Below are 8,984 nucleotides of genomic sequence, written 5' to 3' on the forward strand. Positions count from 1 at the left end.
AACATTTACGAAACCATAATAATGCCTTGACTGTGATAAATTCAAGTTAGATTATACCAAATCTTGGCGGACCTTATGTCTTTATTGTAAACTTTAGAATTACTCACTCTACCTCAATTGAAAAAAAAAACGCAAATGGGTCGTTTAAGCAACTTTCAATGGTGTTGTTACTTTAGCCTATTCAAAGCAGATTATGGCTGTCCAGTTGGTAACCCAGAGTTTGTGGGTAAAAAATGGAGCACATGAAAGGGTTGATATCACCATCACCCCACTTTTCAGGATTCTCTACAAAGAAAATTCGTTTGATCAAGGGGATGCCTCAATTCAAAGAAATAAAATGGCCCAACTTAAATTACTTAACACAGGTTATCAGTGAGGCAACAGTTTTTTAAAATTTTTATTCTCAATGCTGTGATAACTTTGTTGCGACGTCATGTTAACTCGAACTGAAGCAGATCGTTTAGCATTTGTTAGAAGTTATCAGTATAAAACTGAGAGCAGAAATAATGTAGGCGAACCTTGACGACGCAAATACAGATATTTATAATTAGTTTCTAACAAGAAATCTACAGACCAAGACCGTTCTTTGGACACCTCTACCAAGTTTCTACGCCCAGTCGTTCTCTTAAATTAGCGGAGGAAAAGTTTCTAATTAAATAATTTAGATTCCCCCATGTTAATATTATGGGAGAAAACCCAACTTTGATGGAAAATCCAGTCCAAACTAATAAAGATTTCAAACAAATAAAAACACTTTGCAAAACTACAGATCAGGGCCATTCTTTTGACACTTTAATCATCAAAATCGGTCCAAAAATGAGGGAGGAGTTCTGTTTACAAAAATCGGCTTAGCGTATTATATAATAGGATGGATGGATTGTGTTGACCTGGTCCATCGAGCTTTATAATTATTCAACCTACCATTTTAAGTAAAGACTTAATTTTCGTAGAGATAAATATGTAGATGCAGTTGTGTAATAAGTGGGATTAAAAAGGTGTCGTAATCTAAGAAATATTCAGGTAGACTTGGTCACACTTAACCCGCTGTTGTCAAAACATAGGTATTGTTGTAAGACGAGAGGGACGAGAGGGGCGCACATGAAAAGAGCCCAAAAACTCAGGCAGACGCTTGAAAAGCGCCCGGACCTCCCAGGTCTCTCCCAGGACGGTGCGAAAAGAGCCCAGACTCTTCCTAGAACTTTCACAACGGGTATTCAAAGAAGGAAGAACCATTAACACAGTTGAAATACATGAATTTATTTACAATATTAAAAGATATACTGTTAAAAAATACATTATTGAAATATAGATTATTAAAAGATATTTACATTCCTAAAAGAAATAGTCTGTTTACCTAACATAACCTAACCTAACCTAACCTAACCTAACCTAACCTAACCCAACCAAACACAACACTATTTCAGAACACGAGTCAGCGTCCTCTTCCTCAGCTACCTGTGGAGACCCGGGCTCTTTCCATGCTTAAGATTTGTGAACCTTTTTGGGGATTAACATTTCGGGCTCTTTTCATGTGCTCCGGACGAGAGGGTGCGCTACCCTTTCCCGGCGGTCATTGCCACTGTTTCTGAGAATTAAAGGGAGGCAGTAGCAATGACCGCTGAGTCGCAACCCCTCGGCTTCCCAGAGAAGAACAAGAGCTACTGTATGTTTTGACAAAAGCGGATTAGGCCTGTCCGGTATCTGCGCGATGATGGACGCAAACATTGTGTGACGTAGCTAAAATTGGAACACCCTGGAGAAAAAAATAAAACATGATACACAATTTTTAAAGATGTTTTGTTAACAAGCACAAAAAAACTTCTCAAAATTGTTTTCAATTCACAAAACTTAAATGACATACCAGTAAAATCAGTTCAGATTATATTTTGGCACTATATTTTGTCATTTTTCGATCTCTGAAGATATTGTGATATGATCTGAGGACTTATATACTATTATGAAATTTATAATTTATTACGAAATAAAAGTTTAATTCATTGTTCAGGACTTAAAAGACTCCATTTAAAACAAATGATTTACACAATTGGCAGTACATGTGGGTGATTGCGCCAGTGAATAACCGTGCGTATGATATAAAAAAATCATATCAGGCTTCCGGTCTTCCTATTCTATGACAAACAATTTTAAAAGTAACTTTCGGTCCTTACATGGTATATACTTTGTGGCTGATTAAAATACCCCCTCTGCACATTTATTCCTTGGTTTTTTTATATTTTTTTGTAAATAGTTTAATATGAATTAAAACCATATTCCAAATATATTATACGTACTTATCTTTTCTAAAACCTTCAATGATTATATAATCCTATAGATATATTTTGGTCTAAGACGAACCTTCAGTGCAATATCGGTTTTCATTTAAGCTATTAGTCATTCCAATCGGACGAGTTTCAAGCAAAGGCAAGGTGAACAACCTACATAAAAATTATTTTCTATAAAGTTTGTCTATGATTTAAAATCAATTGCTCCAGTATTGTTTATGTTTTTGACTCAAAATAACCGTTGAATTGCAGTTTTTAATTTGATTGTTGAACTATTGATTGTTAGAATCAGCTAAGTTCAAAACTCTACTATATCAAGAAACAATATTAATAAATCAAAAATCATAAATTTGATCATTTCTAGGATATGATAATTATTTCGACACTGCCGAGCAGAATGGGTCTTTTAGTAAATTCATATTTTATTTCCCGTGCATCGCAGAGAAAATCTACACAAACCTTTTAGAAATATATTTTCCTGTATATGTGCGGAAACCCTATATAAATAAAACAGGCTCAAAAATAAGTACAAAAAATAATACCTCCGCTGCAGCAAGCCTGCAGTCTAAGCGAATTCCCATTTACTTGAACTGATTTTCAATTAGGCCTAAAAATGCATTTTTAGCATTCAGTTTAGCGAGTAACTAAGTTTGCTGCCACAGGGAAACTAATAAAGTGTGTATTTTTAGAAAAATAATAATATCTCAGTATATAATAAATAAATTTGCCAAGTTTGATCAAAATATTTCCATAAACAAGCAACTACAACATTTTACAATATTCTTCATAAGAATAACATAGGAAATTTCAGATCATATTTTTATAAATTTTCTCTGTACAATAACTAATAATTGTACAAAAATACTTAGATATACTGAATTTTTTGTGTTTTAAGCTCTCTAAAGAGGTCTATAGACAATTTGGGAAATTTTGTGTCTTGAGGAACAAAAATGAGAAAATCCAGATTTTTAGCGGAGCGGAGCTCTTATACGTCGACTCTTATAACAGTTAATAGTAAACAGTGATTAACAGTTAAATAACAGTCAAACAGTTAACAGTTATATATATTTTTTTAAGTAACCCGTTTTATTAGCAATATGGATTGGTTTGTTAGTTCGGGGTTTAAAAGAATAGAACGACGTGTTTTAATGCGAACAAATTTGAAGTGTTTACATGGTAAGACATACAGCTTTTTAAATAATAGTATCTTAGTCGGTATTGTGTTTTTTTATGCGATAGGCTTACTTGAGAAATATTGAATTTATAATATTAGCATTCATAAAATAATTAAGTAGGCTACTATGTACCTGTTGCTCGAAATCTAGCAATTGTCAAGTACCGTTGTTATAAAGGCGTTATTTAAAACTGCAGTAACTACAGTCAAAATTTTCGATTTTGATAAGTTAAAAAAACTCAAAGTTTGTATATTTGTATTAACAAGAATACCTTTTACTTAAGTCAGGTAAATGCATCCTTTAACATTTAAAAGTCTATTCTTGAACTTCCCAAGAGTTATGTGTTCAATATGTAAGATACGTTTTTTTCAGTGCTGTTTGAAAGCTTATATTTTGGAATATCAGGTTTAATTTTTAATTGAATAATAGTTTTAATCTGTTGAATTACATGGATTATAAAAATTAAATATATATTTGAATTTAATGATTGTAGTAAGCTAAAGTAAAGGAACTTAATTTTAATTTAGCATGAAACGTATTTTTTTCTGACATATCTTGTAGTTTTTTTTTATATTTAACTAGTTCATTTTTGTGTTTGAATGCAAGAAATAAATTTCTCTCGTGGCCATAGAAGGCCTAGTGGATAATAATTATTAATTCATCCAAATACACTATGAGCTATTTCAATATATGTTCAATTAATTGGTCAAATGTCTAACGGCGTCTTAAAAATTTAGTCTCAAATGTAACATCTGTTATGATCTGGAATAAGTTTATATTTGGCACTAACATGAAACATTTTTAATCGCAAAAGGTCGTTCTATTTAAGCTGAGAGCATGCAATGTTGGCTTAAACTAAAATTTATGTAACAGTGTCACTGAACTTTTTATAAAATCTCCTACATTGGAAAATGTCCTAACTGCATTTAGATTGCAAATATTTTTTTTTCTTCTACTTGTTGCAGTATACAGAACCAACCTAATGTTATTTGGTTCTAACTACCTATATTTTAGTATTATTTTATTAATTTGTTAGATTTTTTAGTTTTATTACCCGGGTGGATCCTGCGTGTATCATCTAGTTAGTGAAGATTAAACATGCATAATTTATAATGTATTTTATTATTTGTTTATTATTTATTGTAACATATACAATTTTTGTTTTCAAGCATGGTAGCGCCGATAAACCAAGTGGAGAAATCCTATTATGCGTTATAAGAAAACGTAAACAGATGGAGCGGGGTGGCAGGTAGTCGGGGTGACACGTTGTCGCGAGTGTACGAGGTGACTGTTTGTCGTAAACGGCAACGACAGATCGTCACCTGGGCCTAGAGTAGGTGACGGGTAGTCGGGGTGACACGTTGACGCAAGCGTGCGAGGTGACAGGCAGTCGTCTCTACACACGACAAACAATCACCTCCAGAGAAGAGGTGACAACTAGACGAGGTGACACCTAGACGGCATCGTTGTATTTTTACGAGGTGACACGTTGTCGTCTGTGCCCAAAATACCGAGGTGATGGGTTGTCGGGGTGACACATAGACGGCGACCCGTGGGGCCTCCTCTAGAGTTGGTGTACTGCTGCACGGAGTGCCGCAGGGATCGGTCTTTGGCCCATCACTGTTCACAGTCATGATCAATGACTTGTCGCTAAACGGCCACATACTGCTGTTTGCAGATGATACTACCTTGTCTTCTCGAGGCCGAGATCTGCCAGAACTCAAAGCGGAGTCCGAACAACTGCTGACGCAAGCCAAGGAATGGTTTATCTCTAACAAACTGAAGATAAATGAGGACAAGGTGCAATCGCTGATATGCACACTCAAAACGAGAGAGGAGGAAGATCAAGATGAACCTGTAAAGCTACTTGGTTTTTGGATTGACTCTAAGTGCAGCTGGAGTTACCATATTGACAAAGTCTGCGTTAAGCTCTCCAGAGTCTTGTACCTATTAAGGAAACTTAGGTCAATCATAACGCAGCCTTACTTAAAGACTGTGTATCATTCCCTCTACCACAGCCACATAATGTATGGACTGGTATTGTGGGGACACGCTCCTGCAGCCCATGATGTACTTCTGCTCCAAAAAAAGGCACTCAGAATCATAACATCCTCGGAATACACTGAGCATTGCCAGCCTATTTTCAAAGATCAGCAGATACTTACCATCTACAGTCAATACGTTTATGACATACTTATCCTCCTAAAAGAACGTGAAGGAGAATATTCTAAAAGGGAATATCAGCACAGCTGCAACACAAGAAGAGCACAAGACTTGGATATGCTACGCTGTCGCTTGAGTCGCACTCTAAAAAGTTATCCCCGCTCTGCAATAAAGGGTTTCAATACTCTGCCAGTTCGAGTGCGTAAATTGGAACTGCCGAAATTTAAAAAGGTTGTTCATGGAGCCCTAGTGGATAGGCCATTGTATTCGCTGGGAGAACTCATCGAGGAGCCTCTTTTTAGATCCTACCTAAAATATATCCGCCATGATATTTGCACAAATTGCTGCTAACCAACTATGAGTTGGTAACTACATCATACTCAAGATCAATAATTTTATAAACAAAAGTCCAAATTTATGCCTGGAAAACAGAGGGCCTATTTTTAAATAATAATCTTACAGAGGGCCTAAATTTATAATCACGTGCGTAAGCCTCCACCACAAACCATTATCTTATCAGAATTGTGTTGAATTATTGTCTAACATTGTTTAACTCATATCCTTACTGTTCACAATGGAGTAATGAAAATAAAACAAGTTTCTCATCAAACATGATCTTGAATCATTTACGGCTGATTTTGCTCACTGGCCAATCCTTTAAATGACTCCAGTTTTTTAACATTATATTATGTTCAAATTATAACTAGGATATTCTTGTTGGCTACAGATTTTTTAGAAGTCATGTTGGGCTAAAAACTTTCTTCCAATCACAACATTGGTAATTAACTCTGTTGAAAAAGCAAAATTGTCTACCTCCACTATGTCTTTGCTTTCTAGCATACAACAGTTATTTGGTGGAGTTATTTTAATTCCATAGGAACTCAAAATTAACACTTCGTGTTGTAGGTCTGTATAAAATGCAAGAAGAGGCCCATTATTATGTTGTTTGTTTAGCTTCAGTGAGTTGTGTGCGGAAATTTGTTTATTTAAAAGGTCTCTGCTAATCTCTTGGCTATTTGCCAGATTTACAGTAGTAGAAGGTCCTGCGTTCTGCCGCTGGTCGCCCCGTTGTTGCACCACTGCTGCACCATTTCCTGGGTCATCAACTGTTTCCTCCTGAAAATAAAAAAAAAAACAATTTAGTTTGTTTTATTTTCAGATCCCAAAAACTGAGGATGAATGGAAAACTGTAGCACACCAATTTGAGACCAAGTGGAACTTCAATAACGCTGTTGGAGCAATGGACGAAAAACACATAACATCAATTTGAGACCAAGTGGAACTTCAATAACGCTGTTGGAGCAATGGTCGGAAAACACATAGCTATACAAAAACCAACAGGAAGCGGATCGCTGTACTTAAATTATAAAAAAAATTTTAAGCATAGTGTTATTTGCTATCGTTGATGCAAACTATCAGTTTATGTACGTACATGTAGGGGCCAATGGGAGTGTTTGTGATTCTACAGTTCTCTAAAACTCAAGTTTTTACCAGAGACTTATAAATGATGAATTGAGATTACCAGCGCCAACAGCTTTACCAGGCACGAATAAGTGCTTCCCATATGCTTTCCTTGGATACAGTGGGTTTAGTCTTAGCCCTTACATAATGAAGCCTTACCCGTCAAAAATATAACTCATGTGCAAAGAATTTTCAACTACAGACTACCACGAGCAAGAAGGGCCATGTAAATCAATGTGGAAAATGTTGAATGTTCTTGCATGTTACGTCTTGCACAATTGCTTGTCTCAGAGAAATGCAATTTATATAACACCTACATCTGTTGACACTGAAGATGTTAATACAATGCAGTTACGACCTGGGGATTGGCGTGAGGTGCGGTCCTTAGCACATATGCAGCAATCGAGTGTAAGAATTGTTTCTAATCAAGGGAAGAGTATTCGAAAATGTTTTCTTGACTACTACAACGACAAAGGAGCCCTTACGTTTCAAGAGGATATGTTAAGAGCACAATAACGTTATTTTGCTAATTGTTTTTCTGTACCACAACATCCATTAGTGATTCGTCTTTTTCCAGAGGATCATATCCTTCTCTGATCATCTCCTTCTCACCTGCGGCTTTTACCTGCAATGAATGTTTTATTTAAATTATTTTGTTATTATTAGCCTTATTTTAGAGGAAATAAATGTTTACCGTTATCCCTAATCATCATATCTTTACAAAAATAATCGTGTAAAAAACTAGTTTTAAAAAATCGTGTAAAAATTAGTTTTAAACAATTGTGTGGATTTATTTGCAATCCCCATCCACCTTAGTTGAACATAATAAAGTGGCTTTAAAATAAAATAGTACTAAAAAATTGAGTAAAATCAAAAGTAAATTATTGGAGGATTTTTAGAAATAACAATGTTGTAAAGCTTGCCTTCCTCAATTCCCGCCTGAAACTGCACTTGAGATTTTCTATCTTCTTCTTTACTAGGTCAATTGATGCATTTGGTTGGATTTTTTTATAAATCTCCAACAGCGAACCATGTTCTGCCCTCCGTAGATCTCTATTCGTATAGGTATCATCACACTTAGTGTCCTACAAACATCGGTTTTCTTTTAATGCCTCGATTAGCTCCATCAACACCTCTTTCAGCTTCATTTGGTTGAGTTTGCTGAGACATCACGGTTGCGCAAGATCAGCAACTTACAATCACTCTCACTGCAACAGTGCAACAGGAAGACTGTCGCGACGGTCTGACGTCTGACAGACAGCGGTACACACTCACAGACCAGACAAAAATAGTGGTGGGGGAACCTCAGACCGTCTGTGGTCTGAGGGTTCAACCATCAGACAGACCGTCTGGTCCGAGAAAATCGGTCTGCAGACAGCCCCACACGATAAGACAAATGCCAGACGCCAGACCAGACAGACTGGTCAGTAGGTCTGGTCTGGTAGTGTGTGGGGGGCTATAGAATACTGGATGAATGGAACGAGTGCACATAGAGTACTGGATGAAGGAGACAAGTGTGCATAGAGTACTGGAGAAGGAGACATGTGTGCATAGAGTACTGGATGAAGGAGACAAGAGTGCATAGAGTACTGGATGAATGGAACGAGTGCACATAGAGTACTGGATGAATTACACAAGTGTGCATAGAGTACTGGATGAAGGAGACAAGTGTGCATAGAGTACTGGATGAAGGAGACAAGAGTGCATAGAGTACTGGATGAAGGGGACAAGTGTGCATAGAGTTCCGGATGAAGGAGACAAGTGTGCATAGAGTACCGGATGAAGGAGACAAGTGTGCATAGAGTACCGGATGAAGGAGACAAGTGTGCATAGAGTACCGGATTTTTTTTTTTACAAAAATGTTACTTACCTCCCCTCACCTACTCAACCCTTCGATTTATAA

At 36.4% G+C, this 8,984-nt stretch overlaps 1 long non-coding RNA gene across 1 annotated transcript in view; it reads left to right on the forward strand.

Annotated features, from left to right (window-relative positions):
- LOC129005272 (uncharacterized) overlaps positions 1-7,745 on the forward strand; it is a 41,960-nt gene extending 34,215 nt beyond the window's left edge. Inside the window, exon 3 of the long non-coding RNA XR_008491807.1 lies at positions 6,780-7,745. This is a non-coding gene — a long non-coding RNA (uncharacterized LOC129005272). The remainder of the gene's footprint in view (positions 1-6,779) is intronic.
- The last annotated feature ends 1,239 nt before the right edge of the window (positions 7,746-8,984 follow it).

Source organism: Macrosteles quadrilineatus, unplaced genomic scaffold (genome assembly GCF_028750875.1).
Source record: "Macrosteles quadrilineatus isolate MER2022 unplaced genomic scaffold, UCM_ALF_1.0 Scaffold_18__1_contigs__length_3160703, whole genome shotgun sequence".
Lineage (NCBI taxonomy): Eukaryota > Metazoa > Arthropoda > Insecta > Hemiptera > Cicadellidae > Macrosteles > Macrosteles quadrilineatus.